Source organism: Mustelus asterias, chromosome 22, assembly GCF_964213995.1.
Source record: "Mustelus asterias chromosome 22, sMusAst1.hap1.1, whole genome shotgun sequence".
Classification (NCBI taxonomy): domain Eukaryota; kingdom Metazoa; phylum Chordata; class Chondrichthyes; order Carcharhiniformes; family Triakidae; genus Mustelus; species Mustelus asterias.
Window position 1 is genome coordinate 73,994,463 of NC_135822.1, and position 22,881 is coordinate 74,017,343.

Genomic DNA, 22,881 nt, shown 5'->3' on the forward strand with positions numbered 1-22,881 from the left:
AGATACAAAAGGGTCCAGAGGGGCAATCTTTTCACACAGAGGGTGGTGAGTGTCTGGAACAAGCTGCCAGAGGTAGTAGTAGAGGCGGATACAATTTTGTCAGGCACTCACCTGATGAAGGGGCGGCGCTCCGAAAGCTTGTGCGACCAAATAAACCTGTTGGACTTTAACCTGTTGTTGTGAGACCACTTACTACACCTGGTTCAAACTTGGAGTGTAGGCAAGGCAGTCAGGCCAGCATTTCCCCAAATACAATCCTTTGGCTGTGAGACGGAGGAATTGCAATGTGCCTACAGAAACAAACTGAAAAATAACACTCAAAGAAACCCATCAAACAAAAAAGCTTCACTGATGGGACTGAGAATGGTCAAGAAAGAAATATGTTTTTACTCTTCAACTTATAAAGCACCTGGATGCAAGGCAGCTGAAGCAGCTGATTCTCTCCCTCCTCAAAGGCAATTTGAGATGGACAACATAAAAGATTCATCTCCAGTGAAGCTCACATCCCATCAATGGAATGCTGAAAAAGACCCAAAGCATTTCGCTTGAAGCACCAGCACAGTTGTTACAAGGCAACCAGCTGGAACACGGTGAAGGCTCCGCCACTGATGAACCGACTGAAGCTTGACACACTGATCCACATCAGTGAAGGCGAACGAGGTAACTCCTCAGAGGCTGGCATCCCTTCACCAGACCCACTTTATTTACAAACCTATCTCCACTCTGAGAGTGCAGCAGGTATCCAGAGTGGCAGTAAGCCTGACATTCCTCAATATATACAGAGGCAGGACTCCCAGGCAATCACTACCAATCGTTCTGGCAAACCAAATAAACTAACTCAAATGAACGAAGGGCAGGCAAGCATTCCCTCAATCAGGGAGCTCATACTCCAATCACTCCCTCAATCAGGGAATTCCTACTCCAATCACTCCCTCAATCAGGGAGCTCATACTCCAATCACTCCCTCAATCAGGGAATTCATACTCCAATCACTCCCTCAATCAGGGAGCTCATACTCCAATCACTCCCTCAATCAGGGAGCTCATACTCCAATCACTCCCTCAATCAGGGAGCTCATCCTCCAATCACTCCCTCAATCAGGGAGCTCATACTCCAATATTCCCTCAATCAGGGAGCTCATACTCCAATCACTCCCTCAATCAGGGAGCTTATACTTCAATCACTCCCTCAATCAGGGAGCTCATACTCCAATCATTATCTCAATCAGGGAGCTCATACACCAAACATTATCTCAATCAGGGAGCTCATACTCCAATCACTCCCTCAATCTGGGAGCTCATAGTCCAATCATTCCCTCAATCAGGGAGCTCATAGTCCAATAATTCCCTCAATCAGGGAGCTCATAGTCCAATCATTCCCTCAATCAGGGAGCTCATACTCCAATCATTCCTCAATCAGGGAGCTCATACTCCAATCATTCCTCAATCAGGGAGCTCATACTTCAATCACTCCCTCAATCAGGGAGCTCATACTCCAATCATTACCTCAATCAGGGAGCTCCTACTCTAAGAATTCCACCTCATGGGCCTCATTGAGGCCATTTCAGTTAATAAGCGACAGCTGAATGCAGCCGATTAGGACGATTCAGATGAGGCGTGGGTTGGAGGATGATGTGTCTTGAACTGATCAGTGCGCAGTAAGGCTGGTCAGTGCTGCCATGAGAAGACACTCTCAAATTCAAAGAAATCTTTATTGTCAAGAAGGAAATCTCTGCAGAAGGTACTGGCTCTGCGTGGAACAATTGAAGAGACAATTACTGCTCAATAACCAAACTGAGGTGATGTTCCCAACCTCAGTGAGTACTGGAAAGATGTATGAGAGGAGAGCAAAAGCACTTCCTAATGTTCTCCAGACAGTCTCACTAATCCATTCAACTGCAGATGAAGGATCGGTGCTAACCCAATGGTTATCCATCCAGTCCCACCGTGGGACCATTTTTTTCCCCTGATTCTCAACAGTTTGGCCAGTAGATTTTTAACCTCCAGGTTTTTACGTTCCAGCAGCCCCACTGATTGTGGGTGACACAGTGTGCCGTGCTCCAACCCAATCCCACTTTCTTCATGACAATTACTTCTGTAACACGTTGACATGGAGACTGCCAAGCATAACTCATTTAAATTTACAACAGCAAGTGTTGTGCCCTTCTGACAGCAGCCTCAACTGAGTCACTGGTGAAGGTGAGAGGCAGTTCCATTGCCCTCTAACTGGCTTTTGGTTTTGTTTGATTTGATTTATTATTGTCACATGTATTAACATTCAGTGAAAAGTCTTGTTTCTTGCATTCTACATTCTGCGCTCTCTTCTTTCCTTCTCTATGAACGGTATTGTCTGTACGGCGCGCAAGAAACAATACTTTTCATTGTGTGATAATACATGTGACAATAATAAATCAAATCAGTTAGGGATGAGTAGTAAATGCTGGGCCTAGCGTTCCACCCAGACCCTCCACTCACCCTATCCCCGTAACCCAAAATGTTTACCATAGCTAATCCCCTATCTTTGGACATTAAGGGACAATTTAGCATCACTAATCCACCTAACCAACTCATCATTGGAGTCTGGGAGGAAACCAGAGCACCCAGAGGAAACCCAAGCAGAAGCGGGAAGATCGTGCAGACTCCACAGGGACCGTCGCTCGAGACTGGAATCGAACCTGGGTCCCTGGTGCTGTGAGGCAGCAGTGCTAACCACTGGGCCACTATGTTCAAACCACGCTGCTTTCATTCAAACTCCCTTTCCTGACCATTCCGCTGTGAAGGCTTGCCAAGCTCTGCTGGTTAGCTGCTTTCAACTCTTTGCCTCCAACTTTTTGGTCAATCTTATCTGTTATTTTGGGTTTTGAAACTATCCATTGCTGTGAGGTCAAGGAATTGGAAAGAAACAGCAGAGGAATCATTGGGAAGTGATGTATACATCTCAACCCCAGACAGTGAATAATAGAGTTCTCAGAAACATTGTCCTCTGCAGATGAGGGAGCACTATTCAGCGATAGTTGCCCTTCCAGTCTGATGGTGGGCCATTTGTTTCCCTCTCAACACTTTGGACAATGGCATTATTACCTCCTGGTTTTTCTGTTCCAGCTGCCCCACTAATTGTGGATGACACAGTGTGCCGTGCTCCAACTCAATCCCACTTTCTTCACAACCATCTTTGAAGATTTTGGAAACAGGGGCTCCACCTTGATCAGAATGCAGGATCGTGGGTATACCAGCGGCAGTAATGATGTCAGTAGCAAAGAGCGTCCGTAGGAAACACAGCTTGGTATGGCTCCTGCTCTGCCCCAGACCGCAAGGAACATAGAACATAGAAAGCCACAGCACAAACAGGCCCTTCGGCCCACAAGTTGCGCCGATCACATCCCCACCTCTAGGCCTATCTATAGCCCTCAATCCCATTAAATCCCATGTACTCATCCAGAAGTCTCTTAAAAGACCCCAACGAGTTTGCCTCCACCACCACCGACGTCAGCCGATTCCACTCACCCACCACCCTCTGAGTGAAAAACTTACCCCTGACATCTCCTCTGTACCTACCCCCCAGCACCTTAAACCTGGTCCTCTCGTAGCAACCATTTCAGCCCTTGGAAATAGCCTCTGAGAGTCTACCCTATCCAGACCTCTCAACATCTTGTAAACCTCTATCAGGTCACCTCTCATCCTTCGTCTCTCCAGGGAGAAGAGACCAAGCTCCCTCAACCTATCCTCATAAGGCATGCCCGCCAATCCAGGCAACATCCTTGTAAATCTCCTCTGCACCCTTTCAATGGCTTCAACATCTTTCCTGTAATGAGGTGACCAGAACTGCGCGCAGTACTCCAAGTGGGGTCTAACCAGGGTCCTATAAAGCTGCAGCATTATCTCCCGACTCCTAAACTCAATCCCTCGATTAATGAAGGCTAGTACGCCGTACGCCTTCTTGACCACATCCTCCACCTGCGAGGCCGATTTAAGAGTCCTATGGACCCGGACCCCAAGGTCCTTCTGATCCTCTACACTGCTAAGAATGGTACCCTTCATATTATACTGCTGCTTCATCCCATTGGATCTGCCAAAATGGATCACTACACACAAGAGGTCGTGAATGTAGCCCAATCCACCACGCAAACCAGCCTCCCATCCATTGACTCTGTCTACACTTCCTGCTGCCTTGGCAAAGCAACCAGCATAATTAAGGACCTCACGCACCCCGGACATTCTCTCTTCCACCTTCTTCCTTCGGGAAAAAGATACAAAAGTCTGAGGTCACGTACCAACCGACTCAAGAACAGCTTCTTCCCTGCTGCTGTCAGACTTTTGAATGGACTTACCTTGCATTAAGTTGATATTTCTCTACACCCTAGCTATGACTGTAACACTACATTCTGCTCTCTCTCCTTTCCTTCTCTATGAACGGTATGCTTTGTCTGTATAGCGCGCAAGAAACAATACTTTTCACTGTACGTTAATACATGTGACAATAATAAATCAAATCAAATCAAAGATGGATCTGTATCTGTTAGCTCAGATACGTTCATATGTCAGTGATGGGGGAAATGGTTCGATCAAATCAATGAAAAAATCTGCATTGATTATATAGACTTTGAGCCAATGGAGGTACTTTAATAAGTGATAACTTATTAATTAAATTGCATGGCTCACAATCAGCCACACGTGTTTTACATGCTATCAACATGCCTGGCTACCAATGGAAAGCAATTCATTTGCAACATATTGTTCTGGTGCTGCAATGTGTTTGAACTCTGCCCTCCTGAGTTTCTTTCACAAGCTGGCCTTGTTTGTGACGAGGAGGCTACTCCTCAGTTTCCCTGGGGCACCACTAAGAGAACAACAGCAGCCGGGGTTTCCGCCAGTAAAATACTTTGGTGGAAATCCGGATGGATTCTCTTCTGTTGTATCAAATGGCCAAATCAGTTCCTCAAACTGCTCAGCTGCCCCTTCCACCGGTGTGGTAGCACTAACTCCGGCAGGTCCCTCTCGAGGGGGCGTCAGGTAGACTGAATGTTTCATTTGTCTGTCTGAAAGACTGTTGTCCTTTCAGTGGACGCCCCGTCTATGTGAATAACCTGAGAAATCTTGTCCCCAAGCGGAGAATGGCCTCCCATAATATGTTATATTTTATGATTGGTTTGTTCCCAGGATACCAAGTTCTGGTTGTAAACTCTTTTACAATAATCCCTATCTGAACAGGTCAATGTGGGTTTGATAGGAACTGCCTTGTCCAAAGAAGGGCTGCAACTTCAGCCAAGGCATACTTTTTCTGTGGAGCGTAAGAGGCTGAGGGATGATCTTATAGAGGTCTATAAAATAATGAGGGGCACAGATCAGCTAGATAGTCAATATCTTTTCCCAAAGGTAGGGGAGTCTAAAACTAGAGGGCATAGGTTTAAGGTGAGAGGGGAGAGATACAAAAGTGTCCAGAGGGGCAATGTTTTCACACAGAGGGTGGTGAGTGTCTGGAAGAAGCTGCCAGAGGTAGTAGTAGAGGTGGGTACAATTTTGTCTTTTAAAAAGCGTTTAGATAGTTACATGGGTACGATGGGTATAGAGGGATATGGACCAAATGCGGGCAATTAGGACTAGCTTAGGGGTTTAAAAAAGAGGACGACATGGACAAGTTGGGCCGAAGAGCCTGTTTCCATGCTGTAAACTTCTGTGACTCTATTTTAGAGGGGGGGGGAATCTGGAATCAAAAGCACCTTTCTGTTGACATATTGGTAGGGAGGGGAGAATCAGAGCTGTAAGATTAATCCCCCTCCTGCCCACAACACTTCTCTCAACATTGCAACAGGAATAATGTTCTGATTGTGAAAAATAGCAACTGCAACTTTTGGTAAATATCGAGGGGGATTAACAAGTCCCTTTTTCCAGGTCTGTGGCCTTCCTTCTGTCACCACACCAATTGCTGCAGTTTCGGACAACCGTCTGGTGAAAAAAGTGAGTGATCTTCTCGTCAATTCACCCACTCCCGCAAAGAGGGGTGCCGCAAGCCCGGCAAAGGTTGGTGTGAAAGATCTAACAAGGTTCAGGAGTCTGGAACTTGCCTGTACCATTTATATCCCCCTCATCCTGAGGATTAGCCTCAGTGCTCCCTGATATCTGAATGCTTCTATCCGAAAGACAGTTTTCCAATCTTGTGGAGCAAGTGGGATAGGATCATCTGCTCTAATAAATCAATTGTTTGAGTTTTCCACGAGGAAGGGTCAGCCCATTTATTTTATCTTTCCATCAGGATCTAAGTTCGGTCAGGATTTGAACTGAACGTGATAAGAAATTTCTAAACCACAAGGCAAAATCCATTGGAGTTCCACAAGGCTTGATCAGGAACTTGCTCTCTCTCGATTCTAAATGGGGCGGCACGGTGGCACAGTGGGTTCGCACTGCTGCCTCACAGCTCCAGGGACCCGGGTTCGATCCCCGGCTTGGGTCACTGTCTGTGTGGAGTTTGCACGTTCTCCCCGTGTCTGCGTGGGTTTCCTCCGGGCGCTCCGGTTTCCTCCCACAATCCGAAAAATGTACCGGTTAGATGCATCGACCATGCTAAATTCTCCCTCAGTGTACCCGGACAGGAGCCGGAGTGTGGCCGCTGGGGGATTTTCACAATGACTTTGTTGCAGTGTTAATGTAAGCCTACTTGTGACACTAATAAATAAACTTAAAACTGGGTCTTAATATTATTGTCGATAAAACACTCCTTCTACATAAAAAGAACACTTTTCGATTCATAATAATCTAAAGAATATAAATTAACGGACAGGTTACTGCCTCAACTCAAGCCCTGAGTTGGGCACCATCTGAAGTGGAATATAATCCATTTTGAGGCTATTTGGATTAGCCATTTTCCTTGGGTGACCACTCTCATTTCAGGTTAAGAAAGACAGACCCCCACACATGGATCTGAAGAACTGATGCAACTCTCCTTGAGAGAAATACCCATCGTACCCATGTAGCTGTCTAAATGCTTTTTAAAAGACAAAATTGTACCTGCCTCTACTACTACCTCTGGCAGCTTGTTCCAGACACTCACCACCCTCTGTGTGAAAAAATTGCCCCTCTGGACACTTTTGTATCTCTCCCCTCTCACCTTAAACCTATGCCCTCTAGTTTTAGACTCCCCTACCTTTGGGAAAAGATATTGACTATCTAGCTGATCTATGCTCCTCATTTTATAGACCTTTGTAAGATCACCCTTCAGCCTCTCACGCTCCACAGAAAAAGTATGCCTTTTAAAAAGCATTTAGATAGTTACATGGGTACGATGGGTATAGAGGGATATGGGCCAAATGTGGGCAATTGGGATTAGCTTAGAGGTTTTTTAAAAAAAAGGGCGGCATGGACAAGTTGGGCCGAAGGGCCTGTTTCTATGCTGTAAACTTCTATGACTCTATGACTCTAAATGAAAGGGTCAAAAATCCTTCACTGCAGCCAAGTTCCTGGGAAACTGCTGGGGCTGCAAAAACAATGAACAATTGGGGCATTGATAGACCACAAGAGTGCTGTAACTACATCTATCCCTGCTTTTAGATAACAGCCCCGGACTGTGTGTCCAATGTGTTTTGAAAGAAGCCATAAATCAATGCTCTGGGTGCCAAACAGTCAAGGACTGTTAACTGGGGGAGTCTGTGGGAAGGCAAAGGGACGTCTGGTAAGTGACATGCTTTCAAAAGTGTGTTAACCAGGGTTAATGGTAAACACATTCCTCTTAGAGTGAAGGGCAAGGCTGGCAGAAGGAGGGAACCCTGGATGACTCAGGATATTGAGGCCCTGGTCAAGAAGAAGAAAGAGGCACATGACATGCATAGGCAGCTGGGATCAAGTGAATCTCTTGAAGAGTATAGGGGGTGTAGGAGTAGAGTTCAGAGAGAAATCAGGAGGGCAATTTTTTCACACAGAAGGTGGTGAGTGTCTGGAACGAGTTGCCAGAGGTAGGAGTAGAGGTGGGTACAATTTTGTCTTTTAAAAAGCATTTAGACAGTTACATGGGTAAGATGGGTATAGAGAGATATGGGCCAAACGCGGGCAATTGGGATTAACTTAGGGGTTTAAAAAAAAAGGCGGCATGAACAAGTTGGGCCGAAGGGCCTGTTTCCATGCCGTAAACCTCTATGACTCGATATATGACCATAGACATATGTTTATTGATAATGTAGCGATGTGTACATGCCCTGTTGATGATTGGATATTGTAATTAGGCAAGCATAGAGTTGCTGTAATTGGTTCAATACGACTGTCGAAAACAAATGAAGTAATCTGAACAATGAGTTGCGATTGGATATTGATAACCTTCAAATAAGTGTGCAGTTTCACTACTGATGATCATGAAACCATTGTCGATTGTCGGAAAAACCCACCTGGGTCACTAATGTCCTTGAGGGAAGGAAATCTGCTGTCCTTATCTGGTCTGGCCTACATGTGACTCCAGAGCCACAGCAATGTGGTTGACCCTCAAATGCCCTCCAAGGGCAACTGGGGATGGGCAATAAATGCTGGCCCAGCCAGCGACGCCGATGAATGAATTTCTTTAAAAAGTCAACATCCTTCAAGCAAACAAGATACTGAGAGGTGCAGCTCATTCCAGGATTCCCAGGTCCAGTTGACAAATGATTTGAGTTCACCTTTGAAGTTATCCATTGTTAGATTATAGTATTTTACAGTTTATCGATGCTTTGTTGAGGTGATGGAGAGGCCAGTTCCTGTTTTTTTGGGATCTGCCTGTGCTCGAGGATGTACCGTACTCTATGCTACAGGGTGTTGTTGCCCATGAGCACACCATTACACTCAGGTATGTTTATAAACTTGGAAACCTGTGTCAAAGAGGTGAACACTGCTTCTAATTTTTCATCCCTCCTTCTTGGATGCATCATCTCTTTTCATCTTATAACCCCTTATTTGTCACTGGATTCCCTTGTAACCCGGTATTTGTGGCTGGATTCATTGGTAACCATAGCCCTCACTGCATTCCTTCACATGGGGGTCTTTTGCAGACACCTGAGGAGAACAAAGAGGATCTTGGGTTGTGATGAATGGTCCATCGACCCCTTGCGTTTCTCTGCCCAGCACACAAACAGGCCATTCAGCCCAACAGGTCTGTGCTAGTTTTGCCTCATAGAATCATAGAATCCCTACAGTGCAGAAGGAGGCCATTCAGCCCATCGTGCCTGCGCCAATCACAATCCCACCCAGCCCTTATCCCCATAACCTCATGCCTTACCCGAGCTAGTTCCCCTGACACCAAAGGGCAATGGTCAATCCACCGAACCTGCACATCTTTGGACTGTGGGAGGAAACCAGAGCACCCGGAGGGAAACCCATGCAGACACGGGGAGACTCCACGCAGACAGAGACCCAAGCCGGGAATCGAACCCGGGTCCCTAGCGCTGTGAGGCAGCAGTGCTAACCACTGTGCCACCCATGCCTCCCCGTCTCTTCCCTTCTGTCTTTTGCCTTCCAGCGAGGGGATGTCAGAATCACAGAAGAATATTTTTTCCCTGACTATCTTACCTCCAGACATCTAAAACCTTGGCGTCTACAACCAGGAAATGTGAATGTAAACTTTGTCTTCACATGTACGCTGGCATTTGAAGATTTATTCAAGGCAAAAAGGTTTAAGAGATATATACACGCTGTCATTTCGCATTTTTGAAGTTTACTGGCTCTGAAATTCAATTCAGAAAATCTGGTTATGCAGTTGAATCGTTCTGCTGATCCTGTCCATAAATTTTTCATTGGAATTTATTCGTACATGTGCTGAATAAGAACATCCTTTCTTGAGTGTAATCCGAGGCCGATGAAGGGATGAACTTGGAAATGAATACATTTTGTGTGCAGCTATCTCATCTGTTTGTGCTGTGCCCAGTTAATTACCCAACTGCCCAGCCTTTAACAATCGAATACTCTGACTTCATGGAAAATATTTTAAGGGCGGAATATATTAAAATGATATTCTTCTCTGTGTGATAAGATTTGAAAGCACTCATTAATTCAGTGCCCCTCTCTGAATATATATAATACATGTATCTGTTTCTGTCTGTGTATCTCTCCCTCTCTTTCCTGTTGTCTATGCATCTAATTGAGGTTGGTTCACAAGTGTAATCTCACATGTCAAGATGAAACTTGATTAATTAAGCGAGAAATATAAACAATTTACTGAGTTGTCAGTCGGGTGGTGGAAGGACAGACTCATACTTGTCTTCTGCTTCCTGTCACTCCTAACAACTGATCCTCGGTATAAAAAAAAACAGCTTAAATTTCTCACGCTGATGATAAAAGATTGCCACATCAACTCAGCGGCAGATCTCGGTCTGATACTGACGCTATCGACAGGGACACATTTGAGACTTCTGCTGCCTTCAAGGCTCAATGTTCAATGGCTGAGGATCGGTATCGCTTCTGGAGATAGTTTTGTACTATGGCGGTTGCACTGATTCTTGGGTGCGTTCTGATTGCCTGAGCCTGTTCCACTATCCCAGTGTCTCAACTATGTCAGATTGCTCTGAAGCCAGAACCTGACCATGCGAGCAAGTGAGAAATGTCGGAATGAATGGGGCAATTGATTGCATCTTTATGAGCCATGTCTCCTTCATCAGTGCTTGAACAGAAAGAGTTGTGTCCAGGGAAGCCAGGGAGGAACATATATATACGAAGACCCTTCAATCTTTACATCTGCACTCCAACCATGTGATCCTTTGTATCTGTCTTCGTTAACTTGCCCCGAGGCTTTAGTTACTTTGATTGGATTTGATTTGATTTATTATTGTCACATGTATTAACATACAGTGAAAAGTATTGTTTCTTGCGCGCTATACAGAAAAAGCATACGTCATAGAGAAGGAAACGAGAGAGTGCAGAATGTAGTATTACAATCATAGCTAGAGTGTAGAGAAAGATTAACTTAATGCAAGGTAAGTCCATTCAAAAGTCTGACAGCAGCAGGGAAGAAGCTATTCTTGAGTCGGTTGGTACGTGACCTCAGACTTTTGTATCTTTTTCCCGAAGGAAGAAGGTGGAAGAGAGAATGTCCGGGGTGCGTGGGGTCCTTAATTCTGCTGGCTGCTTTGCTAAGGCAGCGGGAAGTGTAGACAGAGTCAATGGATGGGAGGCTGGTTTGCGTGATGGATTGGACTACATTCACAACTTTTTGTAGTTCCTTGTGGTCTTGGGCAGAGCAGGAGCCATACCAAGCTGTGATACAACCAGAAAGAATGCTTTCTATGGTGCATCTGTAAAGGTTGGTGAGAGTTGTAGCTGACATGCCAAATTTCCTTAGTCATCTGAGAAAGTAGAGGCGTTGGTGGGCTTTCATAACTATAGTGTCGGCATGGGGGGACCAGGACAGGTTGTTGGTGATCTGGACACCTAAAAACTTGACGCTCTCGACCCTTTCTACTTCGTCCCCATTGATGTAGACAGGGGCATGTTCTCCTTTATGCTTCCTGAAGTCGATGACAATCTCCTTCATTTTGTTGACATTGAGGGAGAGATTATTGTTGCCGCACCAGTTCACCAGATTCTCTATCTCATTCCTGTACTCTGTCTCATCATTGTTTGAGATTCGACCCACTACGGTGGTGTCGTCAGCAAACTTGAAAATCGAATTGGAGGGGAATTTGGCCACACAGTCATAGGTGTATAAGGAGTATAGTAGGGGGCTGAGAACACAGCCTTGTGGGGCACCGGTGTTGAGGATGATCGTGGAGGAGGTGTTGTTGCCTATCCTTACTGATTGTGGTCTGTGGATTTCACAGAATCTATAGAATCCTACAGTGCAGAAGGAAGCCATTTGGCCCATCAAGCCTGCACCAACTCTCCAAAAGAGCGTTCCGTCCAGGCCCCATCCCTGTAACCCCTGTAACCCTGTTAATCCCCCTAACCCACATATCCTGGGACACACTAAGTGGCAATTTAGCATGGCCAATCCACCTAACCTACACATTTTTGGACTGTAGGAGGAAACTGGAGCACCTGGAGGAAACCCACGCAGACATGGGGAGAACGTGTGTGCACAGACAGACACCCAAGCTGGGAATCGAACCCAAGCCCCCGGCGCTGTGAGGCATCGTGCCATCGTGCCACCCTTTTCTCACCTGTGGGGTTGAAGAAGATATAAAAGAGAAAATGTTGGGATCACTGTACAGGTTCAGCAGCATCTGTGGAGAGAGAGAAACAGCTCCCTCAGAGTTCAGAAACAGAGTTCCCTCAGAGTTCAGAAACAGAGTTCCCTCAGAGTTCAGAAACAGAGTTCCCTCAGAGTTCAGAAACAGAGTTCCCTCAGAGTTCAGAAACAGAGTTCCCTCAGAGTTTAGAATCAGAGTTCCCTCAGAGTTTAGAAACAGAGTTCCCTCAGAGTTTAGAAACAGAGTTCCCTCAGAGTTTAGAAACAGCTCCCAAGGAGTTCAGAAACAGCTCCCTCAGAGTTTAGAAACAGAGTTCCCTCAGAGTTTAGAAACAGCTCCCAAGGAGTTCAGAAACAGCTCCCTCAGAGTTTAGAAACAGCTCCCTCAGAGTTTGGAAACAGTTCCCTCAGAGTTTAGAAACAGAGTTCCCTCAGAGTTTAGAAACAGAGTTCCCTCAGAGTTCAGAAACAGTTCCCTCAGAGTTTCAGCTCAGTGACATTTGACCAGGACCGAGAGAAAAAGTCACAAATGTGCATGTGGGGCGGGCGGGAAGGTTTGTGATAGGGTGGGGATTAAATGATAGAAGATTTAAGGGTGCAAAGAGAAAGGGGTGATTCTCCCATCCCACTGCGTTCATTATTTAGCGCAGCAGGCCGGGAAGTTCACTTCGATTTGCTTGGGAGAATTCTGGCCGAAGAGTATAATGGGACAAGTCAAGAAACCAAATATCTGATGAGAAGAGGTGTGAAGCACAGGGTAGCCGCTATCCAAATCCAAAATAAAGGGGCTAAGAGAACAGCGAAAGAAAAAATTGAACCGATAAAAAGAGACACAATGCAGAATAGGCACAGAGGTTATATGGTCTATATTCACTTCAACATGCCCAGTGGGAAAGTGAGGTGATGCGGCACGGTGGCACAGTGGTTAGCACTGCTGCCTCACAGCGCCAGGGACCCAGGTTCGATTCCCGGCTTGGGTCACTGTCTGTGCGGAGTCTGCACATTCTCCCCGTGTCTGCGTGGGGTTTCCTCCGGGTGCTCCGGTTTCCTCCCACAGCTGGTTCGGGCGCATTGGCCATGCTAAATTCTCCCTCAGTGTAACCCGAACAGGCGCTGGAGTGTGACGACTCGGGGATTTTCACAGTAACTTCATTGCAGTGTTAATGTAAGCCTACTTGTGACACTAATAAGAACATAAGAAATAGGAGCAGGAGTAGGCCATCTAGCCCCTTGAGCCTGCCCCGCCATTCAATAAGATCATGGCTGATCTGAAGTGGATCAGTTCCACTTACCCGCCTGATCCCTATAACCCCTAATTCCCTTACTGATCAGGAATCCATCTATCCGTGATTTAAACATATTCAACGAGGAAGCCCCCACCACTTCAGTGGGCAGAGAATTCCAGAGATTCACCACCCTCTGAGAGAAGAAGTTCCTCCTCAACTCTAATAAATAAACTTAAACTTAAAGTGATGTTCTGCAAGCTTGCGTTAGGCTTGTTGCCAGCATTTGTTAGCTGGAAGAACCGTGATCTGCTGGATTCACCGTAATCAGTGCTGCCCTTCCAAGCGCAGCATTGAAATCGGTCCTACCCTATTGGGCTCCAGGTCACGTCCCAAGTTAAGTTTGTACGCAAGCTTTTGCAACTGATTATCAACATTCTTGGAAAAGCTTGGACTTCCCCTCCAACCCTGAGCCCAGAACACAGCCAACACTGGAGATTGGTGACAATCCGACCTCCATGGGAAAATGGGAATATTTCACCAAGAATCCAATTCGTAAACAGATCAAGTATGATAAGAGATAAACAGCTTGAGATAAACCAGTGAGAGAGTGTTGACTTTGCATTGCGAAGTCCTGGTGATTGACGTTAAATGCATCTTTAGACCTTATCCCTTTCACAACAAGAAATGTCTAACAACTACCATAATTGCTGTGTTACATTTCGATGTGCAATGGTAATAAATCTGATCGTCTGCTGAGTTCGAGCTTCAGCCAAGCATGTTGGTAATGCTAACCCTGCGTAATGGGAACTGACAACAATTAAATCAATGGCTGCTTTATTGAGGGTAATATCCTGACCCAGCAGATGGGAAAATGTACTAATGTCATTTGCTTAATGCTCAGTAATCACTGTCTGTGCAAATCTATGGACAGACATTTGGAGAAATGGATGTTGAGTTACCGTAGAGTAATGGATTGGAGGGAGTGGGGGCGGCATTCCTCTCCCGAGTGTCCAATTTCTGCCTTTGTCAGGTTTCAATCCGCACAAGGCCTTTGACATTGTGTTCCTTCTCCAGGAAAAGAAAGAGGCTGAGGATTTCAGTACGAAAATATCAACCAAAGCGATTACCCCCTGGGGCAACAGAACTGTACATGTTGCAACCTTCTGTCGCTGCACTGACCTCAGTCCAACGATCACTAATGTGAGAGTAGCGTGGACACTTAACACCTTTATACAGCCTTCCCTTCCTGCTATTTTCACTGCACTTAACCCAATACTTCTTCAATCAGAGGGCACAGCAATGTTGCACAGTCTAATCGTACAACAGCAAATTATGGCTTTACCAATCGAACAGGCCATTTAGCTCCTCACCCCCTCAACACCCCCATTCTCAAAGAAGCAGGGATAATTTTTTTCCATATTCTTTCATGGGACAAGGGCGTCGCTGGCTGGGCCAGCATTTATTGCCCATCCCTAGTTGCCCTTGGAGGGCAGTTGAGAGTCAACCACATTGTCATGGCTCTGGAGTCACATGTAGGCCAGACCGTGTAAGGACGACAGATTTCCTTCCCGAAAGGACATTAATGAACCAGATGGGTTTTTATGACAATTGACAATGGTTTCATGGTCATCAGTAGATTCTTAATTCCAATTTTTTTTATTGAATTCAAATTCCAACATCTGCCATGGTGGGATTCGAACCCAGGTCTCCAAAACACCTGGATTAAGAGTTTAGCGATAACACCACTAGACCATTGCCTCCCTTTAATGTTCCCCAGAGAGATTAGTTCCACTTGGCACAGACGCAGCAGCTAAGTTTACGCTCAGGATTTGTTTTTAGCCTATGTAGCAATCACCAAGCCTGACAATAACCTCCGCAGTGGCTAACTGGAGTCCCCTGAGCCCCTTCCCATGCTGAACTTTGTCAGCGGGCTGTCCGTATATCGGCAGTTTGGTCAGATGTGCCACTCGTCACATGCTCGATTGTGCTGGTGTCCATGAGGCTGGAGCAGCACTTAAACCGCCAGGGCATATATATGGGCCAACTGCTCGGAAATTAAGGATTTGATGGTCAGCATTGACATGGTGGGCCGAAGGGCCTGTTCCTGTGCTGTATGACTCAATGACTTCCATCTCTGAAAATTCACAGGACTGTGACTTTCCCATCAGCGAGCTATTGGCTTCAATTTGCCATGCTCCGTCTGGATTCTGGCGCTTAATGCCAATTTTCTTTGCACCTTGAAGGAAGCTAGTTTCATTCCACTCAGCTCCCTGTGGTTGTATCACTGTATTTTAAACCAGGTTCATCTCTCCAATCTGGATGACTACTCACTCGTTACGGACAGTTAAGAAGAAAGAAAGGGATTACATTTCTATAGTGCCTGTCTTGATCATAGAATGTCTCAAAGCACTTCATAGTCAATGAAGTGCATTGGAAATGTAATCACTTTACATGGCGACCAGTACGCAGACAGCAGGTTTTGACATACAGTGTAAAAGCTAGATAATCGAATTTTTCAGTGATATCGATTGAGAGATTCTTCTTGGCCACAACACCAGAAAGAATCTCCAGCTTTTCTTTGTAAAAGTCCCAGTGTAGTCCCTGTGCAGGTTGAGGCTGTGGTTAGGAAGGCGTATGGTGTACTGGCCTTCATCAATCGAGGAATTGAGTTTAGGAGTCTTGAGCTAATGCTGCAGCTATATAGGACCCTGGTCAGACCCCACTTGGAGTACTGTGCTCAGTTCTGGTCGCCTCATTACAGGAAGGATGTGGAAGCCACAGAAAGGGTGCAGAGGAGATTTACAAGGATGTTGCCTGGGTTGGGGGGCATGCCTTATGAGGATAGGTTGAGTGAGCTTGGCCTTTTCTCCTTGGAGAGACGAAGGATGAGGGGTGGCCTGATAGAGGTATATAAGATGTTGAGAGGTATTGATCGAGTGGATAGGCAGAGGCTTTTTCCCAGGGCTGAAATGGTTGCCACAAGAGGACACAGGTTTAAGGTGCTGGGGGGTAGGTACAGAGGAGATGTCAGGGGTAGGTTTTTCACTCAGAGGGTGGTGGGTGCGTGGAATGGGCTGCCAGCAACGGCGGTGGAGGCGGATTCGATCGGGTCTTTTAAGAGACTTTTAGATAAGTACATGGAACTTAGTAAGATAGAGGGTTATAGGTAAGCCTAGTAATCGCTAAGGTAGGGACATGTTCGGCACAACTTTGTGGGCTGACGGGCCTGCATTGTGCTGTAGTTTTTCTATGTTTCTATGTATTATATCCGCCTGTCTTGGTTTAATGTCTCATCTGAAATATGCAGCTGCAACAGTGCGGCTTTCCGTCAGTACTGCACTGGAGTGGAAACCTGGATTGTGTGTTGAGTGTCTGCCGTGGGACTTGAACTGTAAGACCATAAGACCATAAGACATAGGAACAGAATTAGACCACTCGGCCCATTGAGTCTACTCCGCCATTCAATCATGGCTGATATTTTTCTCATCCCCATTCTCCTGCATTTTCCCCGTAATCCCTGATCCCCTTATTAATCAAGAACCTATCTATCTCTGTCTTAAAGACACTCAATGACCTGGCCTCCACAGCCTTCTGCGGCAAAGAGTTCCACAGATTTACCACTCTCTGGCTGAAGAAATTCCTCCTCATCTCTGTTTCAAAGGATTGTCCCTTCAGCCTGAGGTTGCGTCCTCTGGTTCTAGTTTTTCCTACTAGTGGAAACACCCTCTTCACGTCCACTCTATCCAGGCCTCACAGTATCCTGTAAGTTTCAATAAGATCCCCCCTCATCCTTCTAAATTCTAATAAGTACAGACCCAGAGTCCTCAACCGTTCCTCATACACCAAGCTCTTCTGGAAGCTGGAAGCTTTCTGACTTGGGGTAAGGGTGTTCCTCTCGAGGGACTAAATTAATTTGCAGATTTTTAAAAAACTATTTCACAGAATGTGGGCGTCACTGGCTAGGTCAGCATTTACTGTCCATTCTCAATTGCCCCTTGAGAAGGTGGTGGTGAGCTGCCTTCTTGAACCCACTGCAGACCATGTGTGTAGGTAAACCCACTGTGCTGTTAGGGAGGGAGTTCTAGGGTTTTGATCCAGCGACAGTGAAGGAACAGCAGTGTCGTTTTAAGTCAGGATGGTGAGTGACTTGGAGGGGAACCTCCAGGTGGTGGTGTTCCCAGGTATCTGCTGCCCTTGTCCTTCAAGATGGTGATGGACTTGGGTTTGGAAGGTGCTGCCGAAGGAGCCAGTTGCCATGGTGTACATGGTACACACTGCTGCCTGTTGCCATGGTGTAGATGGTACACACTGCTGCCTGTTGCTATTGTGTAGATGGTACACACTGCTGCCTCTTGAAGTAAGAATAAATCCCTTCTCCTGACCTCACAGGATCACAGAATTCCTACGGCACAGAAGGAGGCCATTTGGCCCATCGTATCTGCATAGGCTGGGCCTCTTTTTCTCTTTCTGCCGCTCCCTCCACCCAACCATCAGGTACACCATCCTCAGCTCCGAGAATGGGATTTCAGAGACCACTTGTAACCCAGCCCGACTGAGTGCTTTGAGGATGCTTCCCTCCCTCCCTCCCTCCCGAAAAGCGGGCCTGACTTGGGAAGCGATGGCAGAAGCAGCATCTAGGTTTGGAACTTGTGTTGACCTGAATCGAATCAGAAAGACTTGATTCATTCCAGATGGAGACAGGTTGCATTGATTCCTGTGAGTTTATTATAGTCAGCATCAAAGCCTGGATTCTGTCAACGAGAAAGCCGAGGGATTTGAACAGAACCGCAGTAAACAAGAGAGACCCTTCTTCAAAATATAACTAATTGCATCATTACTGTTTGCCCGACAGAGTCCAGACACACAACATTGCTTGTTTACAATTCATTGCACAGTAATGAGGGAAAAAAATTCCCATTCTCCCCCTCACTCCCCGCACACTTTCATATCCCGCCCAGTCTAATCCCACACTCCCCCGCACTCCCCGCACCCTTTAATATCCCACCCAGTCTAATCCCACTCTTCCCCTCACTCCCCGCACCCTTTAATATCCCACCCAGTCTAATCCCACTCTCCCCCTCACTCCCCGCACCCGTTAATATCCCACCCAGTCTAATCCCACTCTCCCGCTCTCTCCCCGCACCCTTTCATATCCCATCTAGTCTAATACCACACTCCCATTTGCTCCCTGCACCCTTTAATATCCCACCCACTCTAATCCCACTCTCCCACCCACTCCCCGCACCCTTTAAGATCCCACCCAGTCTAACCCCACTCTCCCCCTCACTCCCCGCACCCTTTAATATCCCACCCAGTCTAATCCCACTCTCCCCCTCACTCCCCGCACCCGTTAATATCCCACCCAGTCTAATCCCACTCTCCCGCTCTCTCCCCGCACCCTTTCATATCCCATCTAGTCTAATACCACACTCCCATTTGCTCCCCGCACCCTTTAATATCCCACCCACTCTAATCCCACTCTCCCACCCACTCCCCGCACCCTTTAAGATCCCACCCAGTCTAACCCCACTCTCCCCCTCACTCCCCGCACCCTTTAATATCCCACCCACTCTAATCCCACTCTCCCCCTCACTCCCCACACCCTTTAATATCCCACCCAGTCTAACCCCACTTTCCCCCTCACTCCCTGCTCCCTGCACCCCTGAATGTCCCATCCAGACAAATCCCATAAAACCTAGGAGCAGAAGTAGGCCATTCAGCCCATCAAACCTGCTCCCCCATTCAACAAGATCATGACTGATCTGATGTAATCATCCTGAACTCCACTTTCCTGCCTTATCCCCGTAACCCTTGATTCCCTGACTGATTAAAAATTTGCCTATCTCAGCCTTAACGACCCAGCCTTGACATGCTTCTACGATGGACAATTCTGAAGATTCACAGCCCTCCGAGTGAAACAAAATCTCTCCCTACCCCAGTCCCAAACAACCAAGTCTTCCCCCTGAGATTCTGAGCCCGGTTTTCCGGGCTCTATGCTGCGAGCGAGCAGCAGTTTGTTCTGTTTGGTTCCCTCACCTCATCTTTCCCTGTTCATAGAATCATAGAAACCCTGCAGTACAGAAAGAGGCCATTCGGCCCATCGAGTCTGCACCGACCACAATCCCACCCAGGCCCTACCCCCATATCCCTACATATTTTACCCACTAATCCCTCGAACCTACACATCTCAGGACACTAAGGGGAATTTTTGGCATGGCCAATCAACCTAACCCACACATCTTTGGACTGTGGGAGGAAACCGGAGCACCCGGAGGAAACCCATGCAGACACGAGGAGAATGTGCAAACTCCACACAGATAGTGACCCAAGCCGGGAATCGAACCCAGGTCCCTGGAGCTGTGAAGCAGCAGCGCCAAGCTACCGTGTCGCCCCTGTTGTGGGCACATGAAAGTTTAAAGGATCCTTTAGTTGAGCGTTCATCCAGCCTCCAATGGAAGCTGATCCTGTGTAAGTGTGTGCAGGTTTAATTTAATCATCGCACCATAACAATGACACGGCAGTCTCTTTCCCAGGCAGCGTTGCTGTGCGCCCGCTGAGGTGGTGTCACATTTGATTGGCACTTTCATCCGTCATTCCGCCACAGTTATCACTGAGTATCTGGAGACAGAGAATATCATTTCGGGACATTATCACATCAAAGATAAATGATATTGTAGGAAGTTTGGAACAATGGTGCAAAACCAGCAGCTTAACACTGCAGCTGAGCTGAGGACAGATGGAAAATATCCTTGCAATAAATGTGAAGAAAGGAGGAGATGGTTTGAAACATTACTGCAGAGGAGGTACAATAGCATAACAAATATCTTCATTGTTAGGACATCACAGTGACAAAGCAACATTTGTACAGCAGCTCCTGAATGATTCTTCACAGATTTCAAATGTAATAGCTGTTAAAATCCCAACTATTCCGTTCAAAGACCTTTAAAAGTCTAATGAGCAGAACACAATAGAGACAGCTCGGGTGACACGATAAACATCTCAGCTTGGGACTCTCACAGCAGCTACATTCATGCTTTTGTCAATCAATTAGCTACGTGCTCACTTCCCACCGTGGCGATATTTATCAAACCACTCGACTGCCCAACTCATGCACCTTCCCTACCTCCAGCACTCTGGATGCGGCTTTCCTCCGGGTGCTCCGGTTTCCTCCCGCAGTCCAAAGGTGTGCAGGCTAGGCGGATTGGCCATGGTAAATGCGTGGGGTTACTGGGATATTGGGGCAGGGGGGGCCTGGGTGGGATGCTCTCTCAGAGACTCACTGCAGACTCGATGAGCTCTTTCTGCACGGCATGGATTCTATGGTTCTATGCACTGCTGCCTCACAGCGCCAGGGACCCGGGTTCAATTCCGGCCTTGGGTCACCGTCTGTGTGAGGAGTGTGTGCATGAGTGCATCTGTCTGTGTGGAGTTTGAACGTTCTCCCCGTGTCTGCGTGGGTTTCCTCCGGGTGCTCCTGTTTCCTCCCACAGTCCAAAGGTGTGCAGGCTAGGCGGATTGGCCATGGTAAATGCGTGGGGTTACTGGGATATTGGGGCAGGGGGGACCTGGGTGGGATGCTCTCTCAGAGACACAGTGCAGACTCGATGAGCTCTTTCTGTATGGATTCTATGGCTCTGTGCACTGCTGCGTCACAGCGCCAGGGACCCGGGTTCAATTCCAGCCTCGGGTCCTTGTCAGGGTGGAGTTTGCATGTTCTCCCCGTGTCTGCGTGGGTTTCCTCCGGTTTCCTCCCACAGTCCAAAGGTGAGTGGGTTAGGTTGATTGGCCATGCTAAATTGACCCTAGTGTCAGGAGGATTAGCAGGGTAAATATGTGGGGTTACGGGAATAGGGTGCAGCTCCAACAACACTCAAGAAGCTTGATACCATCCAGGACAAAGCCCGCTTGATTGGCACCACATCTACAAACATTCAATCCCTCCACCACCATTACACAGTGGCACCATTGAGAAGGTACACTACAGCAATTCACTAAGGCTCCTTAGTCAGCAACTCCCAAACCCATGACATCTACCATCTAGAAGGACAAGGCAGCGCCACCATCTGGAGGTTCACCTCCAAGTCACTCACCATCCTGACTTGGAAATATAGTGCTATTCCTTCACTGTCGCTGGGTGCCAATCAAGCGGGTTGCTTTGTCCTGGATTGTGTCAAGGTTCTTGAGTGTTGTTGGGGCTGCCCCCATCCAGGCAAGTTGAGAGTGATCCATCACACTCCTGACCTGTGCCTTGATGGACAAGCTGTGGGGGAGTCATGAGGTGAGTTACTCACTGCAGGATTCTCAGTCTCTGACTTGCTCTGGTGGCCACACTATTTATATAGCGAGTCCCATTCTGGTGCGGCAACAATAATCTCTCCGTCAATGTCAACGAAACAAAGGAGATAGTCATCGACTTCAGGAAGCATAAAGGAGAACATGCCCCTGTCTACATCAATGGGGACGAAGTGGAAATGGTCGAGAGTTTCATGTTTTTAGGTGTCCAGATCATCAACAACCTGTCCTGGTCCCCCCATGCTGACACTATAGTTAAGAAAGCTCACCAACACCTCTACTTTCTCAGAAGACTAAGGAAATTTGGCATGTCAGCTACAACTCTCACCAACTTTTACAGATGCACCATAGAAAGCATTCTTTCTGGTTGTATCACAGCTTGGTCTGGGCTCCTGCTCTGCCCAAGACCGCAAGGAACTACAAAATGTCGTGAATGTAGCCCAATCCATCACACAAACCAGCTTCCCATCCATTGACTCCGTCGACACTTCCCGCTGCCTCGGCAAAGCAGCCAGCATAATTAAGGACCCCACGCGCCCCGGACATTCTCTCTTCCGCCTTCTTCCTTCAGGAGAAAGATACAAAAGTCTGAGGTCACGCACCAACCGACTCAAGAACAGCTTCTTCCCTGCTGCTGTCAGACTTTTGAATGGATTTACCTCGCATTAAGTTGACTTTTCTCTACACCCTAGCTACGACTGTAACACTACATTCTGCACTCTCTCGTTTCCTTCTCTATGAATGGTATGCTTTGTCTGTATAGCGCGCAAGAAACAATACTTTTCACTGTATGTTAATACATGTGACAATAATAAATCAAATCAGATCAAAGTTCAGGGTAACTCCCAGGATGTTGACAGTGGGGGATTCAGCGATGGTAATGCCATTGAACATCAAGGAAGAATATAGGCAAACGTGGCAGCTACAATGTTTTATACACAGTATTTTTTTTAGTTTAGTTTATTTATTAGTGTCACAAGTAGGCTTACATTAACATTGCAATGAAGTTACCGTGAAAATCCCCTCGTCACCACACTCCGGCACCTGTTCAGGTACACTGAGCCAATGCACCCTAACCAGCACGCCTTTCAGACTGTGGGAGGAAACCGGAGAACCCAGAGGAAACCCACGCAGACATGGGGCAACGTGCAAGCTCCTCACAGACTGTGACCCGAGCCAGGAATCGAAACCGGGTCCCTGGTGCTGTGAGGCAGCAGCGCTAACCACTGTGCCA